Raw genomic sequence first — 27,784 nt, forward strand, 5'->3', positions numbered from 1 at the left:
GGCATGGTAAGACTTTAATTATCTTATCCTACTTATGACTGGGTAGGTCATTCTTAGAATACTTTTTGCCTAAGACACTGTTAGCATAATATGTCATGAGATTTGTCAGTAATGAATGAATTTTTAAAAATTACCTCACTATTCTACATTGCTTTTACAATTACTCTGTTGATGAGAAAAGCATGTTATTATATTGTATGCTAGTTCCCAAACCCCACACTTACCTTTTCTGACTTATCATGATGTACATTTCTCCATTCTTTCTATTACTATTCTCTTCTCATAAACATATAATGTTGTCATCATACCTACACATAATCCCCAAGAGTGCCTCATATTATTTACCTTTGTTCAAGTTAACCCTGACATCTGTTAAAATTCATGTATCTTCTTTTACTATGTCTCGTGTCAGAATTGATGTCTCCAACATACATTTATTTCTCTTAAATTAGTACAATGCAACTGTCTGAATATGGAGGTACATATAAACTGCTGCCATAAATTGGGCTAGTATAAGACAGTCAAAAGTTAAGGAATATATTTCTATGAATTGTGGAGGCTGTAAATCTGAAATCAGTGTTCCAGAATGATCTAGAGTCCAAAATGGACTCTAGTGAGGGCTTTTGTTGTTGTTGGTAGATAGATCCTTTCAGGTTGTATTGTCATCATGACTGAGAAGAAAGAATAGATTTGTTGATGTGTCTTGTTATCAGGACATTGCTATTTGATAAGTGTTCCACTCACATGATCTCACTTAATATCTGTTACTCCAATAAATGCTCAGTCTACAAACACTCTAATGCTGCAATTTGAGAATTTAACATATACATTTTAACTAAAATATTTTGTGTATATAAGTGTTTTTCCTGAATTTATGACTGTGCATCATGTGTTTGCTTAGTGCCAATGGAGGGTAGAAAAAAGATGTCAGGTCCCTTGTAAATGGAGTTGTGGTTGTGAGCCACTATGTGGGTGCTAGGAATTAAACCTTCATCCTTGCAAGAATAACAAGTACTCTTAGCATATGAACTAAATCCCCAGCCTTAACATATTTGGGAAGGAACATAATCCAGTCAATAGTGTCTGCTTTTCATGGTAAGTACATTAAAAAGTTCATAAGGCCTAGGAATTTTTCATCTAACTATATAAGTCTCACAGGCAATTTCCAAGGTCTCTGCACAAACAGGAATGATTTTCTTATTCATAGCTTTTGCCTTCCACCTTATTTTAGATGTGAATGATACTGGCTACTGAATATCTATTTCAACTTTAAATCGTTTTTTTTTTTAACACCATGCCTAGTATATGTCAGAAATATATGAATATGTATCTTTTCAGAAGTTATATTTTTCATGACCATGTAGTAAAAAATATCATCAAAAAAGTAAAAAATGGATTAAAAAGTGTGAACAGTACATTGTGGGTTGGAGTCATGGTCAATGGAAGAACTTATTTAAGTCAGATCAAAGAAGAAAAACACAAGTTTATCAAGTTGAAGAGAAACAGGGAGAAAGGGTAATAACAGAATAACCAACTGTTCAAGCCTGTGTGTGGATGTGAGCTGAAGAAAGTTTCACTTGGGTACCAGACTTCTTTGAGTTTTGGTTCCTACAGTACAATTCAAGCCATGCAAATGAGGGTAGTCCTGGTTGATTGACGTTTGATGGTTAGAGCATACTTGACTGTGGTTAAAGCATTGGGTTGAAGGACTGTAGTCATATGACAGGCATAATGCTCAGTCATGCTCAATCTTACCCTAGTGGTTTGGCCACAAATGCACTGTGGTTGTCTTCTTGTGGGATCAGGGATGCCTTTTAGAGCAGACGTGTACTGGGAAGAGTCCCTGGGAGGAATTGATGTGCTGTGATATATTGTATACCTTAATAAAATTTCCCTGAAGATCAGAGGACAGAACAAGCCACTAAATTAAACATAGAAGCCAGGCAGTAGAGCAACACACCATTAATCCTAGCACTTGGGAGGTAGAAATCTGTCTGGATCTCTGTGAGTTCAAAGCCACACTGGACTACATGAGATTGACTCAGTCTAGGAGAGAAACAGAGCCAGGCAGTGGTGGCACACACCTTTAATCCCAGTACTTGGGAGTCACATGCCATTAACCCCAGCACTTGAGATCCAACACCTTTAATTCCAGTATTTAGAAAGCACACACACCATTAATTCCAGGACTAGGAAGAAAGTAATGGCAGGGAAGAGAAAGGTGTATAAGGTGTGAGGGGACAGGAATTAGACCTTTTTTTTTTTTTTTTTTTTGGCAGAAGCCCTTTTCAGTTGAAGACCTTTTCAGGCTGAGGAGTCCTAGAGGTAAGAGATGGCTGTGACTTGTTCTCTTATCTCTCTGATCTTCTAGCATTTACTACAATATCTGGCTCTGTTTTTTTTTTTTTTAATCAAAGACCATTTAGGAATTCCTGTTACATATATGCTCTATTTTTTATTTTATTTTATTTATGTATTTTTGTTTCTCAATTATAACCTCTACACATAAAGTACAATACTAACGTCAAAGAAGATAATTTAAAGAACGTCTCAAGCCAAAAAGAAAAAAAATACAGAGCTTCATTTTTTAGGGAGTAGGAAGAAACACTGCAGGTACATAAGATGTGCAGCTTCACAGAGCACTTCAGAGTGGTGCCTTCTGAACGTAGCTCCTTTGTGTTTCCTGTTGTATTACCATTTGGATTGTGGCTAGATTTTCATAGCATGCTATTAAATGATTTGTTAAGGCCTGGTGGTGGTGGAGGATGCCTTTAGTTCCAGCACTCAGCAGGCAGAGGCAGGCTGAATCTCTGTGAGTTCGAGGCCAGCCTGGGCTACAGAATGAGTTCCAGGAAAGGCTCCAAAGCTACACAGAGAAACCCTGTCTCAAAAAAACAAAATAATAAAAAAATAAAAAAATAAAAAAAAACAAAATAAAAAATGATTTGCTAGGTATCCTTAATTTATATAGTACATAGAAAATCTGGTTTGTACTTACAGCTGTAGTAGGGGGAAAAGCCAAAGCAAAAGATGATGAGATTGAAATAAGCAGAAGCACTTTTTGCTTGGATTGGAAACTAAATTATAAAGTAAGAAGGGGAATTTTACTCTAGAAGGAGAACAGGAGTTATGCTTTTATTGAAAATATCAGTATTTCCTAACCAAGTCTGTATTGTGATTTCAATACTTTCAGTTGGTTTCCAGAAAATTTGGATTTTTAAAGTTCTGCAGTTTCTGTGTTCATTCTCCTCTGAGATGACAGTCCTGCTGAGAGACAGAGCTCATTATAGTTTTATTACTCAAGTACATCCAGAACTCTGCTAGAGTCTATGTTACCTCACTCAGGATGATATTTTCTGGTTCCATCCAATTGCCTGCAAATTTCTTGATGTCATTGTTTTTCACTACTGAGTAGTGCTCTACTGTGTACCACATTTTCTTTATCCATTTTTTGTTTGAGGGGTATCTAGGTTGTTTCCAGTTTCTGGCTATTACAAATAATGCTGCTATTAACATAATTGAGCATGTGTCTTTGTAGTATGCTTGAGCATTCCTTGGGTATATGCCTGAGAGTGGTATCATTTGGTCTTGAGGTAGATTGATTCCCAAATTTTTGAGAAACTGCCACACTGATTTACAAAGTGGCCTTGCAAGTGCTCCTACCAACTGTGGAGGAGTGTTCCCCTTGCTCCACATCCTCTCCAACATAAGCTGTCATCAGTGTTTTTGATCTTAGCTATTTTGTTGTTGTTGTTGTTATTTTTGTTTTGTTTTCGAAACAGAGTTTCTCTGTGTAACAGGTCTGACTGTCCTAGATCTTGCTTTGTTGACCAGGCTGACCTCAAACTTGTAGAGACCCACCTGCTTCTGACTCTCTAGTGTTGGGATTAAAGGTGTATACCACCACTCCCAACTCCATTTCCCTTACAGTCTGTATTCAATTGGACATGCTGTTTTCTGAGTCTTTATTAGTAGTTCTGCTTTCTTTTTTTTTTTCCTGCCACATTCTCTACCATAAAATTGGCTTGCAGTAAGAGTAAATTGTATTTTATCTGGATTGCTAAAAAGGATTTTGATTGATTTTTTTCATTTTCCTTCTTCTATTTTGATCCCAATCAATTCTCTTCTCTTATTGAGGGAAGAGCAAATTTCTAAAATGCTCATGATCATGTTATTCTTCAAGCTTAACTATGAGTGAATCTGTGTTTTATTAGACATACAAAGATGTATTATTAACGTGGTATAAAATTCCTTCTAAAATCCAGTGGATATACACAGTTGCAGGCCACTTATCATTCCTCTCATAATCTGCACTTAAGACAAAGGTAACTTTTTTTCCTTCTCTGAAATTACACTAAACACTGTGCTCATATCACTTGACTTAACCTCTTTCTCATTTCTGAGTATCTTTATATTAATTGAGCCTTTAATGTTCTTATCAAATGTTTTCTGTTCATGAAGTTTTTCCTTCAATCTCACCACCAATGCAGTCTGTCCATTGTCTTCATTATGTTTGTCATTTTGATTTCTGACAATCGCATTTACCATATTTTCTACTAGTTTATGGATTTCTATTTTCATTTTCTAGTCATATGAGATTCTTCATGATGTTTTCCTTCTTCTAAATTTTAAAAATTAAATATAATTTTTTGTGTTCACAACACTGTGTATTTCAGTCACTCCATACATTTTTGTGACTGATGATCATATCTGTCATTGTGTTTTTCCTATTCCATTTCTCCTTGCTGTGGAGCATCCTGCACTGCTGAGTGCCTTTGTGACTGCTACTGGCCATTCTGTGAGTGGTGTCATCTGAACCAATATGTTTATGCTGAGGAAAAGATTCAACCTGCTTTCTAGTGTAAATAGTTCCCTGTGACATGGATATGTTTTCTGTATTTGTCTATTCTGTAAGAAATGAAAGGGAAAAAGGTGAGGGGGAAAGAGAATTATTTTAAGATTCACTCTTCACCACATTAGGGAATGAAGGCCATAGTTCTCTTCATAGTGTGGCTTCTTTTTACCATGATTCAGCTATCATCAACTTTCTGTCAATTTGACTTATTGTGTTGAAGGAGGAACAGGAAGTGAGCACTTGCAATTATTTTCATCATCTTTAAGAGTATGCCTCTTTTCCAGAGTAGCTTTGTCTGCTAATATTATGATATCAGCAGTAATTATCTTCTCATGCAGTTCTTGACCTCTATTGCTAGTGTAGTTCAGGAACAGGAATATCTATCAATCTCACAGAAGGTGATAATTGAGTTTTTGCTTCTCTCCTTTGAAATAATTTTGAGTGATTTCTGAGAAGGAAAGTAGGAGATATAATCTTCCTTCTGCTATATTATAATAAAAATATCTTAAAGTTGTTAATTATTTGAGGATTTGATTTTATAGATTAAGAATCTCGAAGATGAAATTTTTCATTCCATATTTTTATGCAGCGTGATGTTCCTACATTGGTTGTGTTTAATGTATCCTAACTGAGGAATGGAAGAATACATGTAGTATGCTGCTAGTCTTACAAGGTGAAGATGTGACATTCAGGAAAAAATATCAAATATAAATTAAAATGTTCAAGACATCTGAAACTCCATTTATTTTGGTACTTGACTCAATATAATTTTTCTTTTATCAATTTTTGAGGTCACTTCTCTTTTCATTTTATTTTGAAATCTATTTTTGAATAATAACATCAATATGCTTTCTTTTCTTAAGAAGATTTCCTTGAGTATGGACTTGTAAAATTGCTGGGTGTTGACAATATCCCTTTCCAAAGCTTATAGAAAATATGATTTTTTTTCTCAGCCAAATGAAGGCAAATCCCTCTGTTAGCCTGTGCTTTAAAAATCAGTTCTCTGATAACTTCAAAGTGCCTGCAACATATTGTCCTTTTGGGTGGGGTGTTTTTGTTTTCTTGTGGGTTATACAGGCAGACAACTGAATGTATGTTTCTCAAATACAAGTTGGCTTCATTTCAGTTCTTCATAGCTGATTCAGACAATCTTTTTTTTTTTTTTTTTTTTTTTTTGGTTTTTTGAGACAGGGTTTCTCTGTGTAGCTTTGTGCCTTTCCTGGAACTCACTTTGTAGCCCAGGCAGGCCTCGAACTTACAGAGATCCACCTGCCTCTGCCTCCCAAGTGCTAGGATTAAAGGTGTTTGCCACCACTGCCCGAACAGACAATCTTTACCTTAATTGAAAATAAAAAAAGCTATTGCATAAACTTATTTATGTGATTTCATGTAAATAAACACTAGGGTCAGATTTTTTTTCTAGGATAAATTATTTGAAATTCACTAAGCCCACTGCTTAGCTTGCCTCAGTGCACCAAGTTGGTGAGCGTCTCTCCCAGACACCCAGCCTGCCCACCCTCTCGGAAGTTCAGCTTCTCTAAGAGCGTTTCTCAGCAGTCCTTGCAGATTTAGATTCTTGGGGATGAAGAAGTTTAATGAATCTGGTCAGTTTCCAGGACTTTCTGAAGTTGTTGAGTCATTTTCTTCCTCTGCCATAAAGAATGTTTACTGCAGGATGGAATGATTCACTTTTTTTTAGAACATACTGCATTCTCAAGTTTCCTTCCATGAGGGAAAATGTTATTTCAGAGGATATTGCTATACAACAACTCCATAAACATATTTAATATAGTATAAGTAAAGGCATATAATGCAAATGCATATGAAAATATGTTACATTAAAACAATCTGCCATTTATAGAATTTTTCATTTTTATTATATTTTATTATTTAAAACAGTTTTAAAATTTAAAAATGATTTAATTGTATTTGTCCCCTGCCCCAAATTCTTTCAGATCCTCTCCCCTTCCCTACCCACCAAATGTTAAGTTCTTTCTCAAAAAACCTAACAAAAAATCAATAGAAAAACAACTCCCAAACAAAGAAAACAAAATAAAACGCTGAAACAGAAAAACAAACAACAAAAAAGCAACAAAATAAACACACACACACACACACACACACACACACACACACACACACACACACACACACACAAATTCTGAGGAGTCCATTATATGTTAGTCAACTGTTCCTGAACATGAGGCTTGCCTTGGGATGGTTGATATACCCAGTATCAATTCAATGGAGAAAACAGATTTTTCCCTCTCCCAGCAGGTACATATGATAGTTCTGTTGTTAATCTTTACCCTAGTGGCTATGTTTTGTTTCATTCACCCATTAATTCATTCATTTTTAAAATATAGCAAAATAAAACATAAGACAAAAAAACAAGAACAAAAACAAAAACCTACCACAGCTAAGTTGGGCAAGAGAAACCAACAGAAGGAAAAGGGCTTAAGAGAAGGCCTAATAATCAGATACCCACTCGGTTGCACTCTCAGGAATCCCATAAGAAGACTATTTAAAGGCCATAACATAAATGCAGAGGACCTTGGGCAGACCTGTGCAGGCCCTGTGCATGTTGCTCCAGTCTTTGTGAGTTCTTGTGAGCTTTGCTCAGTTGATTTAGAGGACCTTGTTCACCTGGTATCTTCTATCCCTTCTGGCTCTTACGCTCTTTTTGACTCCTCTTTGGTGTGACTCCATGAGCTCTGAGGAGAGGGTTTTGATAGAGACATCCCATCTAGGGCTGACATTCCACAGTCTCTCACTCTCTACATAATGTCTATACTGTTTGCCTTTTGCTGCCGGAGGAAGCTTCTCTGATGACGGCTAAACAAGACATTGATCCATGAGTATAGCAGAATATCATTAGGAGTCATTTTATCACTATGTATCTTCCTTTTCCTCCTTTTTCTCTTCTTCTTTCTCTCTCTCTCCCTCTCTCCCCCTTCCTTCCTTCCTTTCCCCCTCCCTTCCTTCCTTCCTTCCTTTCTTTCTTTCTTTTCCTTTTTTAGACCATTATTATTTGGCTTTACCCGAGGTCTCTGGGCTACCTGATCTTTGGTACTTGATCACTCAAGCAGAGTCAGGTACTGGTTCCCTTTCTTAGAGGAGATCTTAAGTCAAGTCAGTTATTGGTTGGTTACTCCCAACCAAGCTTTGTGTCACCATAGCCCCAGTATATCTTGCAGGCTGTACACCCTTGTAAATCAGAGGTTTATGGCTGGCTTGGTGTTTACATTTCTCTTTTGGTAGCAGGCAGAGTATCTTCTTGTACCAAAGACATTATAATATAGGGGTGAAGACTATGTAGGCACTAGCTCAAATTCTTCCTGATCAATGCTTTGTAGGTGTTGTTTTCAAAATGGTTTTCATTGTCAGTTTGTGTAGAGTAGCATATTGTTTAAGTGAGAAACTAGGTTGTTTGGGATACCCATGTGTCCCCCTTTGTCAACAACCCAAATACATGTAACCAAATCCTGGTACTAAAATTTCCATTTGGTGAGAATAGATAGGCAACTGGGACTGTGTCTCCCCATTATTTTGTAATTTCTTTTAGATCACATGCATATACATATACATTTTAGAAGTTTCGGCTGTTTCAGTTTCCATACTACCTTTCAAATGCACTTTAAATTTTAGCTGTCTCTTCCCATGTTTCCTCTCCAAACCCCTCTCTTCCCCTTAATTATTTGATCCTACAATCCCACCCCTAACCCTGTGTCCATCCATAATTATCTATTATTTTCCCCTTTCCTAATGAGATCTATGTTTCCTCTTGTCACTTACTCTATACCCCCACTTTGTGATTTGATCAGCTGTAGCTTTGTTATCATTGAAATACAGCTGAAATCCCCATATAAGTAATAATATAGCATAATTTGTCTTTCTGGGCCTGGTATCCCTCACTCAGGATGATTTTACCTAGTTCCATACATTTGCCTTAAAATTTCATGATGTCATTTTTTTAAACAGCTGAGTTATATTCCATTATGTAAATGGAAAAATGTACCACACTTTCTGTATCCATTCTTCTGTTGAGAGACATCTAGGTTGGGCTGGAGAGATTGCTCAGCCACAACCAAAAAATCTATGTTGTTCCCAGTTTTTGGCTCTTATGAATAGAGCAGCAAAGAATATGAATGAGCAAATGTCTTTATGGTAGGATAAAGCATCCTTTGGGGATATGCCCAAGACTGGTATGCTGGATCTTGAGGAAGATCAATTACTGTCTTCATGAGGAACTGCCACACTGATTTCCATAGTGGCTATATGGAGTTTGTATTCCCAAAAGCCACATATGAATGTTCTTCTTACTCCACATCCTCAATAACACGAGCTGCCACTGGTTTTGTTTGTCTGAGCCATTCTGACAGGTGTAAATATAAATGTGTTTTCTGATAGCTAAGGATACCTAACATTTCTTTGTTTCTCAGACATTTGAGTTTCCTCTATTGAGAATTCTGTTTAAATCTTTACCTCATTTTTATTTGGGTTGTTTACTTGATATCTAGTTTTTTTTTATGTATTTTGAATATTAGTACTTTATCAGATACATGGTTATTAACTAAATATCTTTTCCAATTCTGTAGGCTTCCAGTTTGTCTGAATGACAGTGTCCTTTGCTGTGCAGGAGCTTCTCAGTTTCATGAAGTCCCTTTTCTTAATTGTTGATCTTAATGCTTACACTTTTGGTGTTCTGTCCATAAAATGTTTCCTGTGCCAATGAGGTCAAGGCTATTGCCCACTTTGTCTTCTATCTTGTTCAGTATATCTGGTTTTATGTTGAGATCTTTGACTCACTTGGAGTTGATTTTGTACAGAGTGATAGGTATGGATTTCTTTGCATTCTTCTATATGCATTCACTTTGACCATTTGTTGAAGATACTCTCTTTTTTTCCCCTTTGTATATTTCTGGCTTCTTTATTCTCAGTCAGGTGTCCATAGTGTGTGTATTTATATCTGGAGCTTCAACTTGATTCCATTGATATATGTGTCTGTTATTGGGTCAGTATCATGCTGTTTTTATTATAGCTTTGTACTTCAACTTGAAATTGGGCATGGGGATAATTCCATCAGTTCTTTCAGCATCCAGGATTGATTTAGCTGTTCTAGGTTTTTCATATTTCCATATGATGCTGAAAAGTGTCCTTTCAAGATTGTGAATAGTTGTCTTGGAATTTTCATGGGCATGGCATTGAATCTATCGATTACTTTTGGTAGGATGGCCATTTTAAATGTATTAACTCTACTGATCTATGAACATGGGAGATCTTGCCATGTTCTGGTAACTTTTCCAATTACAAATTTTTCATTTGCTTTGTTAGAGTTAACCTAAGACATTTTATATTATTTGAGGTTATTTCTTTCTGTTTTTCCAGCTGTCATTATTATATTGGAATACTAGTGATTTTTTGTGAGTTGACTTTGTTTCCAGCTACTTTACTGATACTCTTTATTAGCTGCAGAAGTTTCCCAGTGGATTTTTTATAGACACTTATATATACTATCATATCACCTCTAAATAAAGATACACTGACTTCTTCATTTCTAATATGTATCCCATTGATCTATGACAGCTGTCTTATTGCTCTAGCTAAGACTTCAAGTAGTATATCTACTAGGTTATAGAAGAAATTGAAAAACACATCTTGTTCCTGATTTTAGTGAAATTGCTTTGAGTTTCTTTCCTTTTAAGTTGATGTTTGCTTTGGGATTACTATAAATTCCTTTAACTATGTTGAGGTATGCCCCTTGTAATCTTAATCTCTCTCTAGAGCATATATTATGAAGGGATGTTGAAATTTGTCAAAGGCTTCATCTAATGATTTGATCATGTGTTGTTAATGTCTTTCAGTTAGTTTATATGATGGATTACATTTGTCGATTTACATATGCTGAACCATCCCTGCCTCTCTGGGATGAAGCATACTTGATCAAGGTAGATGATCTTTTTGTGTATTTTTGGATTCATTTTGCAAGTATTTTATTGAGTGCACTTGAATCTATGTTCAAAAGGGAAACTGGTCTATAATTCTCTTTTTGTTTGATCTTTATGTAGCTTGGGTATGAGGACAACTGTGGTCTTATAAAATGAATTGAGTAATGCCCCTGTTTCTGTTTTTTTGGAGTAATGTGATATGCGTTTGGAGTAATTTAATTTGGCATTAACTGTTCTTTGAAATTCTGATAGAATTTGTCACCAAAACCATCTGTCCCTGGGAAACTTTAAATGACTACTTCTATTTCACCAGGGGTTATAGGTCTGTTTATGTTGCTTTACTGGTCTTGATTTAACTTTGGTAAGTGGTATGTAACAAAAAAGTTATTAATATCTTTTATATTTTCCAATTTGGTGGAAAAGATTTTAAGAGTATGTATGATTCTTTGTATTTCCTCAGTGTCTGGTTGTTATGTCCTTTTTGCTTCTGACTTCATTAATTTGGAAATACTAACTCTGCTTTTTAGTTAGTTTGGATAAGGGTTTGTCTATCTTGTTGATATTTCTCTAAGACCATTTCTTCATTTCATTGATACTTTGTATTGTTCTCTTTGTATTTATTGGTTTCAGCCTTGAGTTGCTTATTTCTTACAGTCTAATCTTCCTGAGTGTCATTACCTCTTTTTGTTCTAGAGATTTTAGGAGTGCTGTTAAGTAAGTTGCTAATATGAGTTCTTGTTTTTTTTTTATGTAGGTGCTTAGTGTTATGAACTGGACTCTTTGAACCAACTTCATTGTGTCCCATAAGTTTGGATTTGTTGTATATTCATTTTCATTGAATTCTAGAAAGTTTTTACTATCTTTTATATTTCTGTCTTGACACCTTTTTTATTCAGTAGGGAGTTGTTCAGTTTCCACAAGTTTGTAAGCTTTCTCTAGTTTCTGTTGCCGTTGACATCTAACTTTATTCATGGTGGTCAGGATGCAGGGTGTTATTTTGATTTTCTTGTATCTGTTGAGATTTGCTTTGTGTTCAAGTATATGTTCAATTTTGGATAAAGTACCACTAGGTACTTGGATGAAATGTTCTGTAAATATCTATTAGGTCCATTCCAATTGGTTTAATCCATCTAAACCAAATGGATTAAAACTTCCCTGTAACAGCTTTTCTCTGTTTAGTTTTTTGTCTGGATTACCAGTCTATTGATGAGCATGTGGTAGTGTAGTCTCCCACTATCAGTGTGTAAGGGTCAATTTGTGAATTAAACTGTTGTAGTATTTATTTTACAAACTTTGATTCCCTTATTGGGGCAGTGATGTTAAGAATTACAGTGTACTCTCAGGGGATTCTTACTTTGATGAGTAGCTTGGGTCCTTCCCTATATCTTCTTACAAGTTTTAGTTTAAAGTCTATTACTTATCAGATATTAAAATAGTTACACCAACTTGTTTTCTAAGCCCATTTTTGGGGGCTATCTTTTTGTGTCCCTTGTCCATGAAGTTATGTATATCCTTAATGTTAAGGTGTGTTTCTTTGATGCAATACACGGATGGATCCTTTTTTCATCCATTCTGTTAGTCTGTATCTTTTTATTAGAAAATTGAAACCATTGATGTTGAGAGATATCAGTGACCATTGATTGTTGATTCCTGGGTTTTTTTGTGTGTGTATGTGTGTGTGACTGTACAGTCTTTATTTTTATTTTTTATTTTGCTTGTTTGGGATTGTTTATTACCTGTACTTTCTTATATGGAGTTAACCTCCTTAGGTCAGAGTTTACCTTCTAGCACCTTCATTAAAGCTAGATTTGTGGATAAATATTGCTTAAGTTTGGTTTTATCATAGTCTTATTTTTTATATCTCTGGTAAATGAAAATTTTCCTGGGTATAATAGTCTGGGCTTTTTTTGTGGTTTCTAAGATTCTACAAAATGTTTTCTGGCACTTCTGGTTTTTAGACTCTCAACTGTGAAGTCAGGTGCAGTACTACTAGGTCTGTCTTTATATGTTATTTGATCTTTCCACCTTGCAGCTTTTAATATTCTTTCTATGTTCTATATGTATATTGTTTTGATTATCATGTGTCCAGGGGACTTTCTTTTTGTTCCTTTCTATTTGGTGTTTGTACACTTCTTGTACTTTGATAGTTATCTCCTTTAGGTTAAAGAATTTTTCTTCTATGATTTTGTTACAAGTATTTTCTGTGTCTTTGACCTGTGCCTCTCCTTCCTCTAATGTTATTATTCTTAGATTTGGTCCTTTCATAATATGCCAGATTTTCTGACTTTTTTGTCAGGAGTTTTTTAGATTTAACATTTTCTTGACCATTTCATATTCGTTTCTTCTATCATGTCTTTAGTGCTTAAGACTGTCTCTTCCATCTCTTATGTTCTGGTGGGTAGATTTCCTCTGAGGTTCGTGTTTGAGTTTCTAAATTTGTCATTACCAGATTTTCCCTGTTTGCGTTTTCTTTATTGATTTTATTTTCAGTTTCAGATCTTTAACTTTTTTTGCATTTCCTTCCCATCTTTGTTTATATTTTTATAGATTTATTTGAAGAATTTATTCATTTCTTCTTTAAGGACCTCTGTCATATACATGAAGGTTATTTCAAGATCTTTTTCTTATGCTTTAACTATTTTGGAATATTTAGGGCCAGCTGTTTTAGGGCTGCTGAGCTCTTGTAGAGACATGTTGTCCTGGCTGTTAATGATTGTATTTTGTTTTTATGCTTGTGTCTAGGCATCTGGGATTGGGAAGGTTTTATTCTAGGTGCTGATATATGGCCCTGGGTGTGTTTGACAGTATTTTTTAAACTTGTGTTCAGGCATCTGGGATTAGGAAGGTTGTTATTCTAGGTGCTGATATCTGGTCTCATCTTTTTTAGATGACTGTTTTCTTCCTTGGTTTCTGTTTCCTCTCTGCTTCTTTGGAGAGTATTGTGACTATGTGTTGCCTGTTAGGAAAATCTTTTGGGGTCTTGATATTTGTGGGCACTGGACTTTCCAGTTTAATGTGTTTCTGGGTATTGGGACCTGAGATTCAGGAATGGGAAAGATCGTGGGGCAGGGGAGGGGCTTCATGAGAGGGAGAAAATTAGGGTGTTCCCCTAGTATCTGCTTAGTTATTCCACTAGGAAGGACAGAAAGTGAGGAGAGGCCAAAGCAGAAAGTTTGATAAAGAGCTGGGGATGTGACTGAGGGATTGGAATTGGAGGCATGGAGGGAGAAATGGAGGTCTGCAGTTAGCCTGCTTGCTTCCCTGGCCAGAGTCGCCTATGGGTTCCCAGAGAAGGCATGCTGAACTAGCAGGGAGGTGATTGGGGCATAGCAATGGGTGGGAGAAAGTAAGTTTGGAGGGGAAGAGCTGTGTGATCAACTGGCTGTGGGTGCAAGAGGCTGCAGCAGGTGTTCTGCTGCAAAGCTGGGATGAAAAAGGATTGGAAGAGCAGAGGGAGATGTGGAGATCAGAAATTAGTCTCTTGCTTCTTTGACCAGGGTGTCCTGGATTATATGCTGAAGATGGGCGTCGGGATAATGAAAAGAATATGAGGAGGAACGTTAGGTATGGAAGATCTGTGGGATATACCAAAACGTAGGGGGTGGGACTGCCTCGGGTTTTCTGATGCAGAGCTATACATGAAACGGGGCTTTGGATCCAGAGGAACAGAGGGGAAGGAAAAAATCAGCAGTCAGCCTACCTGCTTCCCTGGTAGGAGTGGCCTGTGGGTCTCAGGGAGTTCACCATTCACACTCTTAAATTGGGCTTCTTCCAGAAGCCTATGCAAACCTTTTTTTTTCAAGACGAAATGTGAATCAAAAGGGATTATGGGAAGAGGAAGTATTTAAGTAGATTTAGTCATTTTCTTAATTTTTTTCCTCAGAGAAATATCTGCATCTTTACCTGGCATTGTAGCTAACATATTCTCTTAATGAACTCTTTTAGAGCATAGAGTAATGGTTAATGCTGACTTCCTATACATCTAGTTAAAAAAGTATCTGACAACATTTTATTGCCATGGTCAAAAGTTCTACCCAGCTAGGTACCAAGACCTAGGTGGAAAACCTGATGTCTTGGAATTTTCCAAGCTTAAATCTATATACTCGCTTCATTTTCAAACATTATGGGTGTCTATAAAATGTAAGAGCTGAGTGTAATTTAAAATTTCAAACCAATAATATTCTCTAAAAAGTAATTCTTGGTTGTATGAACATTTACAAATTTCTCTAAGAACCTCTTGATAATCTATGAAATGGAAATGCTTCATCTCAGAATTTTTATGAAAGCTTCATTACATCCAATTTTATTTTCAAATACTAGCATATGGGAAGTCAAAATAGATATTATGCAAAATGTCAATCCATTTGATTACTTATATATGGGATTATAATACTGTTTGTCCCTTAACTGGCCTAGAGGAGTATCTTCCACTGGAGTATTTCATCTCAGATTAACTAATAAAGACATACTCCTTATTTGTAGTGGGAAAAAGAAATTTCAGGGCTTTTTTTTTAATCTTTATTTTCAGTCTAAGACTTATTCTTCAATAAAAGATAAGGCTTTTTCTACATACCTCACACTCTCATCTTTTGGGTATTGAGTGTTCTTTTTAGGATTAAAAGGTATTTTTGTTGCATCCAATTAAGGATTGTGCTGTAATAAAAATAAAGATTACACCCCTTTTGTGTGATTCAGAAGTATAAAAAGTCCTATAAATGAATTTAGTGAATCTAAAATGTCACATATAAAATTCAATTGTAGACTGCTTTTTCTGTTTTGTGGTAAATAGAAGGTAGGCTATTCTGTGACATAAATATCAAAACATTTCTTAATTAAAGGGAAGTAACAATTTAAAACTTGGTAAGGCAAAACATTTATAAAACAGAGAAGGTAAATCATATGGAGACTATGTATGCCATATACCTATATTTATCCAGCTCTACAAAATACATACACACATAAGCACTATCTAAATTAACTTTTAAAACATCACTGGACCTGCAACACAACCTATGTTCCTTCCCAGCCATGACAAGCCAACTATCTGCACAGTATTTATTACAAGTGATTAATTTTCAAGTTTTCGAAACACATAACTGAGTTATATTGTATATACTTTTTAGTCACAATTATTTTCAATGTTGTATTTTTTAATATTTTATACATTGTGCAGTATATACATACTAAAATTAAACTTGTGTTCTGTACTATTTATAGAATTAGGGTTGCTTACAATTTTGACCTGTTACAAAGAACGTCTCTGTGGTGGTGGTTTAAATTAGAAAGGCCCCCATAAAGTTGAATATTTGGTCCCCATTTTGTGGAAATGTTTGGGAAGAATTAGAATGTGTGTTCTTGATGGAGGAAGTATATCACTGTGAATGGGACTTGCAGATTCAAAAGCCCACATCATTACCAGTTAGCTCTCTCTCTGCCTCTTGCTTATGCTTGTGAAGAAGATACAAGTTCTCAATTAGTAATACTTGAGTGCCATGCCTGCCCACCTGCTGCCATGTTTCCCTCTATCATGGTCATAGATTTTAACCCTCTGAAATTGTAATCACCAAGATAACTCTTCCATTAGTTGTGTTTGTCATGGAAACTTATCATAACAATAGAAAGTAGCTGAAAAATCCGAGTAATTTTTTTCAATCTTTGTAAATATATTAAAAGTAATCAAATGACCTGATATAGAATAGTTAAGCTAGCCACAATTGGCTTCTAATATACACTGTGGAGCCAGATTCCAGTCTAGGTTTCCATGTATCTATGCTCCTAAATTCACACTTTATCAAGTTTTTATGGATATAGGACTTATTATTTGCCTCATGGGTTTCAATGGTACTTACATAAGGGTTATTTGTTCTTAATGCAACTTATCAGGGGAACAGTGATTGTCCAAATTTTGTTTCCAATTATATTTCAAACCCCCAAACACTACATTATCAGTATGAATTTATGTTCTTCTTCTATAGAGAAAAACATATAGATTAAAGATCACAATTTATTTTTAAAAGTGGCTAGATTTCTTGTAAGAATGAATTCTGAGAATATGGGTTCTGTGGCATAAAATATTTAAAGTTTATTGTAAAAAATGCTCCAACATTTTATCAGGAATGCTAACTAAATTAAGGAGGGGATAGCTGATTACATCAGGTCAAAACTATACAAGTTCAGCTTTATAATAATGTCCCTTTGATGGGTATGTTTTTTCAGAAAACACAATAAAATTTAATTCTAGATGTCTTTAAAAATGATTGCTTAAGTCTTAAAGTTAATTATAGGCTATGTTCATCACACTGTTGTTTATTGTAATTTTAATCTTCAATAATTCAATTTAAAGAATTGGGTACAGATATAATATAACAGAGAATTCTCAACAGAGGAATTTCAAATGGCTCAGAAACACTTAAAGAAATGCTCAACATCCTTATCCATCAAGGAAATGCAAATCAAAACAACTCTGAGTTTCTGTTGTACACCTGTAAGAATAGCTAAGATCAAAAACATAAGTGGCAGCTCATGCTGGAGAGGATATAGAGCAAGGGGAACACTCCTTCACTGCTGGTGGGAGCACAAACTCGAACAACAACTTTGGAAGTCAGTGTGGCAGTTTCTTAGAAAGCTGGGAATCAATCTAACTTAAGACTCAGCTATAGCAATCCTGGGCATATACCCAAAGGATGCTTAATCATACCACAAGGACACTTGAAACTATGTTCATAGCAGCTTTATTCATAATAGTTAGAAACTTGAAACAACCTAGATATATCTCAACTGAAGAATGGATAAAAATATTGTACATTTACAAAATGGAGTATTAGGTATTAAAAAAATAACATCATGAAAATTTCAGGCAAATGAATGAGGTAGAAAAAAATTATCATGAATGAGGTAACCCAGACACAGAAAGACAGATACAGTATGTACTCACTTATAAGTGGATATTGGCTGTAAAGGAAAGGATACTTATGCTACAATCCAAAGACCCAGAGAGCCTAAATAATGAGGAGGGCACAAGGGGGGATGCACAAATCTCCCTGGAAAGGGGAAACAGAGTAAATATCATGTGTTGTCTGGGGGCAGGTGTGTATGGGAACAGGAGGGATCTGGTGGGGGAAAGATAGAGGGAGAGAATACTGGGAGAGACAACTGGTATTGGGAGCATTTTAGAAACCTAATTCAATGGAAACTCCTAAGAACCTATGAGGCTGACCCTACCTAAGATTCCTAGTAAGTAGATATATGGAGCCTGAACTTGCCATTTTCTGTAACCAGGCAAGATTTCCAGTGGAGGGATTGGGACACCAACCCAGGCACAGAAGCTCCAACCTACAATTTGTCCCACTGACCAGATATGCTGCTGGCAAGGTGGCAAAACATGTGCGAGTGGCCAGTCAATGACTGGTACAGCTTAAGACCCATGTTACAAGAGTGAGCCCACCCCGACACTGCCTGGAGAGTCTCAAACCAAAGCCTGGACAGCCAGGGACCTAGGATAGAACCAAACACAACTGTTAAAAAAAAGTCAATGAAAGGATTCCTAATGATATTCTGCTATACTCTTAGGCAGGAGCCTAGCATAATCATCATCAGAGAGGCTTCATTGAGCAACAGATGAAAATAGATGCAGAGACCCACAGCCAAACTTTAGGTAGAGCTCAGGGAATTCTGTTGAAGAAAGGGAGGAAGAATTGTAAGAGCCAGAGGGGCCAAGGACACTACAAGAAAACTCACAGAATCAACTCACCTGGCCTCAAAAAAGCTCATAGAGACTGAGTCACCAACCATGAAGCCTGCATGGGAGTGAGCTATACCTTCTGCATATATGGTACAATTGTGTAGCTTGGTCTTCTTGTGGAACTCCTAACAGTGGGAGCAGGGCCCGTCTCTAACTCTGCTATCTGCATTGGGGAGACTACTTCTCATATTGGGTTGCCTTGTCCAGCCTTAAAATGAGTGACATACCTAGTCTTATTGCAGCTTGATATGCTAAGTTTGGTTGATATCCCTGGGAAGCCTGCCCACTATGAGGGGAAATAGAGAATGAATACATGGGGTAGGGGGATGGGAGGAGAAAAGGGAGGAGAAACTGTGGCCATGATGTAATATATGAGAGAAGAATAAATAAAAATAGTTTTAAAAGATTTGAAAATGAAGTTTTAATTCACTGCTACTTATCATTTCATAAAAGTGAAAATAAATCAATTCAAAGTAAATAAAACAATAGTAAAAGATGTTAGATCATCCATGTTGAAAAATCTGTGTTTACAACAGGAATTTAACAACTTGGACCTGACTTAAAAACAAAACAAAGATTCTATGGGAAAAATGTAATTACCAACTTGTAAATATTTTTATCTAAATATTTGGAATTTTATTTTATAATATTTTTCCAGCTAGTGTTACTATTGCTGTGATGAAACATGATGACTAAAATTAGATAGTGTAGTAAAGGTTTATTTGGCATACACTTCCACATCTTAGTCTATCATTAAAGGAAGCCGGGGCAGGAACTATAACAACAGGGTGGGACCTGAAGGCAGGAGCTGATACAGAGGCCTTGGAGGGGTATAGCTAGAGTTTTCCTGCCTGGCCCACAGTCAGGACAAATCTCTGTCACCCACCAGTTCCACAGCTGCTCAGACCCAACCAAGTAAACACAGAGACTTATATTGCTTATAAACTGTATGGCCATGGCAGGCTTCTTGCTAACTGTTCTTATATCTTAAATTAACCCATTTCTATAAATCTATAAACCTTGTCATGTGGCTCATGGCTTAGTGGCATCTTCACATGATGCTTGTCATGGCGGCAGGCAGCTGGCAGTCTCTCTGACTCAGGCTTCCACTTCCCAGAATTCTCTCCTCCTTGTCCCGCCTATACTTCCTCCTGCCTGGCTACTGGCCAATCAGTTTTTTATTTATTAACCAATCAGAGCAACACATTTGACATACAGAACATCCCACAGCAGAGGGGTGCAGATTACTGGCTTACTTAACAATTTGCTCAGCTTGCTTTCTTGTAGAATCCAGAACCACCAGCCTAAAGGTGGCCCTCCCTACAATGGGCTCAGCACTCCCACATGCATCACTAATCAAGAAAATACTTTAAAGGCTTACCTACAGCTGGATCTTATACAATCATTTTCTCACTTGGGGCTCCCTTGTTTCCAATGACTCTAACTTGTGTCAAGTTGACATAAAAGTAGCCTGAAAAGTATTATTTGTAAAAAATATATAACATACAAATAAAGTATGCCACAATGAAAGTGATATATAGTAGTGTATTAGTCAGGACTTTCTAGAGTAACAGAACTTATAGAATGAATCTATGTAAAAAGGATATCTCCTAGAATGACTTACAGGCTGTGGTCCAGCTAATCCAACAATGGCTTCCTATGAACAAAAGGTCCAAGAATTTAGTAGTTGTTCTGTCAATGAACCTGGGTATCTCCACTGGTCTTAATTATATGCTGGAATGCTGAAAAAGTAGTCTTAAATACCAAGGAAAGAAACAGACAAAGAGCAAAAACTTCCTTCTTCCATCTCCTTATATAGGCTTCTAGTTGTATATGGCCCAGATTATAGGTGTGTATTCCCAGCTCAAAAGAAAGATTCAGATTAAAGGTCTGCCCACTTCAAAGACTAAGATTACAAGTACATCCTCCCATTTTAAATTAAGTAAAAATCTTTCACAGGTGTGCCCCTTCTTTCTTGGGTTTTAGTTCACTACATCCTAGATGCAGTCAAGTTGACAATCAAAAATAGCCATCACAAGTAAATATACTTTAATTTATTCCACGGTTTACTCTCAGAAGTGTATGATGACTAATGAGATATTTTTTTCTGAACTCTGAAAAGGGGATTATTTACAGTTGTCACCAGGCATCAACTCTTTTTATGTTCATTTATTTTAAAAGCTTTGTTTAAGGAACTTGAGTGAAGGCTCAACAGTTAAGAGAGCTTGCTGGTCTTGCAGAGTTCTGGAGATGGATTTTCACTACCCATGTGATGACTTCCAGGAGTACACACACACACACACACACACACACACACACACACACACACACACACACAGAGAGAGAGAAAGAGAGAGAGAGAGAGAGAGAGAGAGAGAGAGAGAGAGAGAGAGAGAGAGAGAGATCACTACCATTTATGTCACAGTACTTAGACTCTTACAAAGTATTTTCTTTCTATGTTCTTCAAAAAATATATGAATGGACTATTTTCCCATTTTATTAAAAATAGATTCTTTCCTCATACAGTATATTCTGATTACATTTTCTCCTCTCTCTACTCCTCCTAGTATTTCTGACCTCCCCTCCCATCTGGATCCACTCTCCTTCTGTCCCCCATTAGAAAATAATAGGTCTAAGACAGAACAACCAAAGATAACAAAATAAAATATAATAAGATAAATAAAAACCATCACATGGAAGTTGGACAAGGTAAACCAAGGGAAGGAAAAGAACCCCAACAAAAGGCACAAGAATTAGAGATCCACATATTCACACACTCAGGAGTCCCATTAAGATGTTAAACTGAAAGGTATAATATATTCACAGAGGACATGGTGCAGCCCCATGTAAGCCCTGTGCTTACTGCTTTAGTCTCTTTGAGTTCATATGAGCTTTGCTTAGTTGATTCAGAGGGTGTGGGTGACCCAACCCCACCCTTTTCCCCAGGGTACTCTTGAGGAGTGAGGGATAAGAGATTTAGACAGAAACATAGAGGGGAGAGAGAGACAGAAGCACAGGATAGCCTCACGAGGGCCTGGATCCTTATCCACCAGCCCCTTCTGTCTCCTCTAAAGGGCTTTTAAAAGGAATGTCAAAGGGTGGAGCAAAAGACCTCCCACTAGCACAGCCAAGTGCAGACCCTTCCAAATACCTGGGAACCATGCATGTAGTCAATCCATACCCTTTCTGCAGCTCTGCTGGGTAAAGTCAGCTCAGATCTCACTAGGAAAATCTCTGTGGGCTCCCACAAGAGGGCCTTGTTCTCATGGTGTTCTTCATTCCTTCTGGCTCTTAAACTCTTTCTGTCTTCTCTTCCATGGAGTTCCCTGAGCTCTGAGGGGAGGGATTTGATAGAGACATCCCATTTAGACCTTTATGTTCCAAGGTCTCTCCATGTAATGTCTTCTTGTGGGTCCCTTTATTTGTTCCCATTTGCTGCAGGAGGAATCTTCTCTGATGATGGTTGAATACAATACTGATGTATAAATAAAGGGGCTATTAAATGAAAGCATCAACTTTGCTTTGAGATGATTGTAAAGGTTGTGATATGATCAAGTCGAATACAGATGTCTTTTAAAATGACTCATGTGGCAGTGCACTTATTTTTATTATTTGGAGTTCTGGTGTGCATGGTTTTCTTTCTTTTTGTTTCCCTTTCTTTTCTTATTGCTTTAGTTTTTCTTTTTCTTCTTCTTTTTATTTATCTTTTTTTTGTACTATTGAACTGGTAGAAATAGAGAGTAAATCAGTCCTGTAATCTCCACAAATGCTCCCTGGGCCTTGCATCTAACACCATCTGGCCACCAAGACAGCATTCTATTTATTACATACCAAAGCCTGGATCCTGCTGATGCATAAACAGTAATTAAACCCACAAGCCAACCATGCATGCCAGATCTGTGAGAACTATCCTTTGAGTATCTTAGTGTTTCCATGCCAATGAGCTTATTGAGAAATTGGCTAGTGATTAAAGATTAATGATTTATGTCTGCAAGCAAGGTTCATTTGCTGCTTACTGAAAGATGTTTGACAGCCTCTTTGTGGTTTTCCTAGAACCCATAGTCACAGAGATAATTATTCTTAAGACAATATCTCAGTTAATTTTTAACATGAGCTTGAGATGTCAATGTATATAATCACAGGCATTTTAACATTCATTCACTGTAATAACAGCCTCTTTTCCTATGCTATTTTAAATAACTATGCTTACTTTCTTTGGTTTCAAGTACAACTTTTATATTTTTCCATATTGGAACAAACGGGCATTTAGGATTCCTTTTTTTTTTTTTTTCAACTTTGCTTCTGTAATTCTTATCTGCTCTGGCTGGTCACAGCCTCTGCTTAAAGCAATAGGACATGATGGATGAAAAAGCAAAACAATGGAGGCACTTACAAAGAAGCCTGGTGGTACCATTGGTTAATCAGCATTTTGCTTTTTAAGGTGTTCAGATTTTTCACAATTTGTTGATTCCCATGAGTGAACTGATGCTGGAGAGAATTACTTAGCTAACTGTAAAATAAACTAGTCGCTGAAGCTTGGGATACACACATATATAAATGTATATTTTTTGCTTTTTTCACCTGAATACAGTTTTCTCTCCCTCTATTCCTCCCAGTTGCTCCTCACCTCCTCTCCCATCGGGATTTACTATATTCTGTCTCTCATGAGAAAAGAAAAGAAAAGGCTTAGCAGATAATAACAAAACATAACAAAATAAAATGTGTCTTCCTGCCTCCTTTTCTGTAGGGTTCCCTGAGCTCTAAGAGAGTGGGGTACTTTGTAGATGTAACCAACCATCTTATTAAATAAGAAACACAGAGCCGATTCAGAGAAGAAAGCCAAGAGGTCAGAGCTAAGAGTCTCACCCTTCCTGATTCAGCGATCCTCTTCAGCCAAGAGAGCTCTCCGAAAAGGACCTACTTTCTGTGTGTATGTCTTTATATACTCTAGCTGTTCTGCCTTCTCATTGGTTGTAAACCCAAACATGTGACTGCCTCGTCACTGCCTGTATGTACCGCCCTCCAGGTCCTTAAAGGCGTGCGCCACCGCTGCCACACACTTGCTATGATTCTAATAGCTCTGACCTCCAGGCAACTTTATTTATTAACATACAATTAAAATCACATTTCAGTATAAGTAAAATACCACCACAGTACTTGATGGAGATATCCCCTTTAAATGTATGTTTTCCAAGGTCTGTCTGTATAATGTCTAGTCCACTGCACTAGGGTTTCACACTATCCCCCAAATGCTCATTAAATGATCTTCAATTCTAGCTATCTCACCCCTCATTCCCTACCTCAGTCCCATCTCCCCTCCCCTTCCTACCTGATCCTTCCATTCCTGTCTCCCCCATACCCCATGATAGTCCCCCATAAAATCGATTCTATTTCAACTTCACAGGGAGATCTATGTGTTCTCTCAGTCCTTTCGTTTGTGCCTTACCTCTATAGTTCTACAGATTGTAGCTTAGTTATTGTTTATTTAATGGCTAATATTTATTTAATGGTCAATAATAGATATAAGCAAATACAAAACACATGCTTTTTTTTTTTTTTTTTTTTTTTTCGAGACAAGGTTTCTCTGTGTAGCTTTGAGCCTTTCCTGGAACTCACTCTGCAGACCAGGCTGGCCTCAAACTCACAGAGATCCGCCTGGCTCTGCCTCCCGAGTGCTGGGATTAAAGGCGTGCGCCACCACCACCCGACCGAATCACATTCATATTTTCATATTCTAGGGTCTTAATTACCTTGAAGGAGATGCAGTAGGTGTCCAGGTAGGAATGTGAACCCACAAAGAGATGATAATTAAAACCCAGTGAAGACTGACTTCATCAATCTGAATCAGACTTCAGGGAGTCTAATGCCAGGTGGTTCATTGTCAGCATATTTAAAACACAGTGCAATTTGGGAAAAAAATTCCAGGCAACAATCAGTCCAATTCCAGGTGTAGAGTAAAACTTAGGTGTGATTACATAAAAACTCTTCTTCAAAGTACATGTGACCATGAGGATGGGTTCTGTAGGTAAAAGGCCTAGAATCTAATGTGCTCTCTGACTCAGATAGCATAGAAGGCCAAAAAGTACATGTGACATGTCCCCCAAAGAAAGGGTACTGGTGTGGAGGGAAGAGTCTGATATAATCATTCTGTGGATTTGGCTTAGGGCTGCCTCTACAGCAGTGGTTCTAAACTTTCCTAATACTAAGACCCTTTAACACAGTTCCTCATGTCATGGTGATCCCAAGCATAAAATTGTTTTGTTGCTCCTTCATAGGTGTAATTTTGTTACTGTTATAAATCATAATGAAAATATTTTTGGAGATAGCAGTTTGCCAAAGTGGTCTCAACTCAGATGTTGAGAATTGCTGCTCTGTAACAAAAGGTGGGTAAAGTCTGCCTACACAGATAGCAAAACATTCACCTGGTCATTAACAAAATCTACTCCCATCATTCTGGGTGGGAAAATAGGCATTTTATCTCCTCCATTGAGAAGAGACCCCTCTGTGTTTAATATTGCTAGTATCCCTAGTGATTTATGGGCATAAGGACTTTTTTGTATACAACATTATCTCATAAAGGATGATTTTTTTCTAGATCCATCCATTTCCCCGCAAATTTCAAGATGTCATTTTGTTGTTGCTGTTGTTCCAGCTGAGTAATACTCCACTGTGTACATCTACCACATTTTCTTTATCCGTTTGCTGTTGGGGGACATCTAATTTGTTTCCAGTTTCTGGCTGTTATAAATAGAGAAACAATGAACACGGTTGAGCAAGTATCCCTATGTAAGATGAAGCATCCTTTGTGTGTATCCCGAAGAGTGGTATAACTGATCTTGAGGTAGATGTATTCCCATTCTTCAAAGGAACTGTCATAATTATTTCCATAATGGACATGCAAGGTACAAGTTTGCACTGCCACCAAAAATGAAGAAATGTTCACTTTGCTCCACATCATGACTAGCATGAACTGTCACTTGTATTATTCGTCTCAGCAGCTGGGGTTTTAGAAGACACACATTGTGCTCTAGAGCAGAGTATAGGTGTTTTTTTTTTTTTTTTCCGGGGTGAGAAAGAATCTTGCTCCGCATTTCTAAATGTCTTGAAACAAGCTATGTGTACCAGGTTGGCCTCAAACTCAGAGATCCACTGCCTCAACCTCATATGTGCTGGAATTAAAGGTGTGTACCATTACACACAGCCAGAGTAGTTCTTTCTCTCTCTCTCTCTCTCTCTCTCTCTCTCTCTCTCTCTCTCTCTCTCTCTCTCTCTCTCTTTCTCTCTCTCTCTCTCTCTCTCACTCTTGCTTTTTTTGTGCTAAATTCCTAGAACTATTGAAACCATTTAATTCACTGGTATCAACCACAAATATAATTTTCTTTGTAAATACAGTAAAATATAAGTGAAAATATGACTGACCCCTTTATAACCTTAATGGGTCTATAAATACAGAACTGAAGTAATTTATAAAGCTGTTAAAATTAATTCTGATATTAAAATAAACTCTGCAGTACATTTCATCATTACCGTAGTAACCGAACTATGAACTCCTGAGTCAGCAAAGGGAACCTCAGTGATGAATGCTGATTGCAGCCAACAGCACAGGATTACAGGTCTGCCTGGTCAGGAATGACCATCACCCCATATTAACTGCCTTGTCCGTAGGGACTATTTTTCTTTTTGGTCAAGGGCATATTTTTTTTATATGATGTTTTTTAGCTTGAAGACTTAACATTGGCAGGTACATATTTAGCTAAATTTGTCCCTTTTGTTTAATTATTGAGATTCTTATACTGGCTTTTATTTAAGGCAGCAAATTGTTCAAAGAAAGTTGTAGAAGTTGTTAAACAGTTTCTGAAGTTCGGTCCCTCTGTAGACACAGTAACAAGTTCATCAGTGCATATAACATTTAGAGAGATGCAGATGCATTGACTGAAATACTCTCAACTCAAACTCATACTTCCTACACACAAATACCTGCATTAGCAAAATTATCAATAATCAGTGATCAAAGCTCTTCACAGTCATTGCCCATTTGCTTAAAACAGAAATACTGAATATTTGAAGATAGAAATAAAATATTTTTCATGAAGAAAGAGAAAAAAATATAGAGAGTAGGAGGTAAATAACCCTAAAATATGGTTCATTAGCTGTTAACTACTTGAATTGTTGACCTTGATTTAAGCATATTTAAGAAACAATTAAAAAATCTGTTGATTGGTGCACAGAGATGCACTTGTAAGCTGGTGTGAAAGGAAGATCTCAGATATCATTATAGAGATTACACATTTACCTCTTTGTATGTGTGTGTGTGTGTGTGTGTGTGTGTGTGTAAGTATGTATGTGTGTGAACATGAGTGAGTGTGCATGTGTATGTGTGTGTGCGTGTGTGTATGCACAGGCGGGCACACATGTGTGTGTGTTAGAAAGAGGCTGGAGGATCTCAAAAGTTGTGATAAAGAGAAACTATTAGGGACTCATTGAAATTGTGAGGTTTGGTGAGAAAGGGAGAAAATTGAGCAGAATGAAGCTTTATTGATAAGGAAAAATGAATAAAGGAGCCTGGGGGAAGGACTCCAGTCTTCACCAAGGTGATATGTTTTGTACTAGTCTTTCCTGCAGTTGCAGACAAGTACTGAACCTGTTCATTGTGATCTAGTTTTATTTAAAACAATCCACCTCCCTATACACAGACAGAGACACACAGACACATACAATATAAACATACAATCAAGGTAAATGTGTGGATCTTTGTTTGTTTGTTTAATGACACCTGAGGTCTGGTTAACTCCTGGTGACATCATTTTGTTTCTCAATGTTGTGCACTAAAATACACAGCACAGGATCTTAAAGATTTTAATTATTTTTATCCTACGAGATAGAGCCAAAATTGTTATTGACTGATGAGAATCTGATGAGGCAGCAATAGCTGCTTAATGTTCATTCCTAACAATTCAAGTGTCCTGCCTTGTAGTCCCCTATTTATGAAATAAACATACTTTTCTTGTCATCGAACTCTGTGTACTGGGTTAGAATGACAGAAAGTGGACAAATAGCTTCAAGTAAATCATGATTGATTTTTCTGACATTTCTTTATTAAAACTCAGATTCAAAAGTTCAAATGTTTCTTGAAAAAGTGGTTGAAATATTATGTGATGATCTGCTTCAATCTGCACATTAACAGTGTAGATCACTGGGCAGACATTCTGTCCAGTGCATTAAAGAGCCTGGGCTGACAAG

The sequence above is a fragment of the Peromyscus californicus genome, unplaced genomic scaffold, assembly GCF_007827085.1.
Source record: "Peromyscus californicus insignis strain IS unplaced genomic scaffold, ASM782708v3 Scaffold_5__1_contigs__length_169319896, whole genome shotgun sequence".
Lineage (NCBI taxonomy): Eukaryota > Metazoa > Chordata > Mammalia > Rodentia > Cricetidae > Peromyscus > Peromyscus californicus.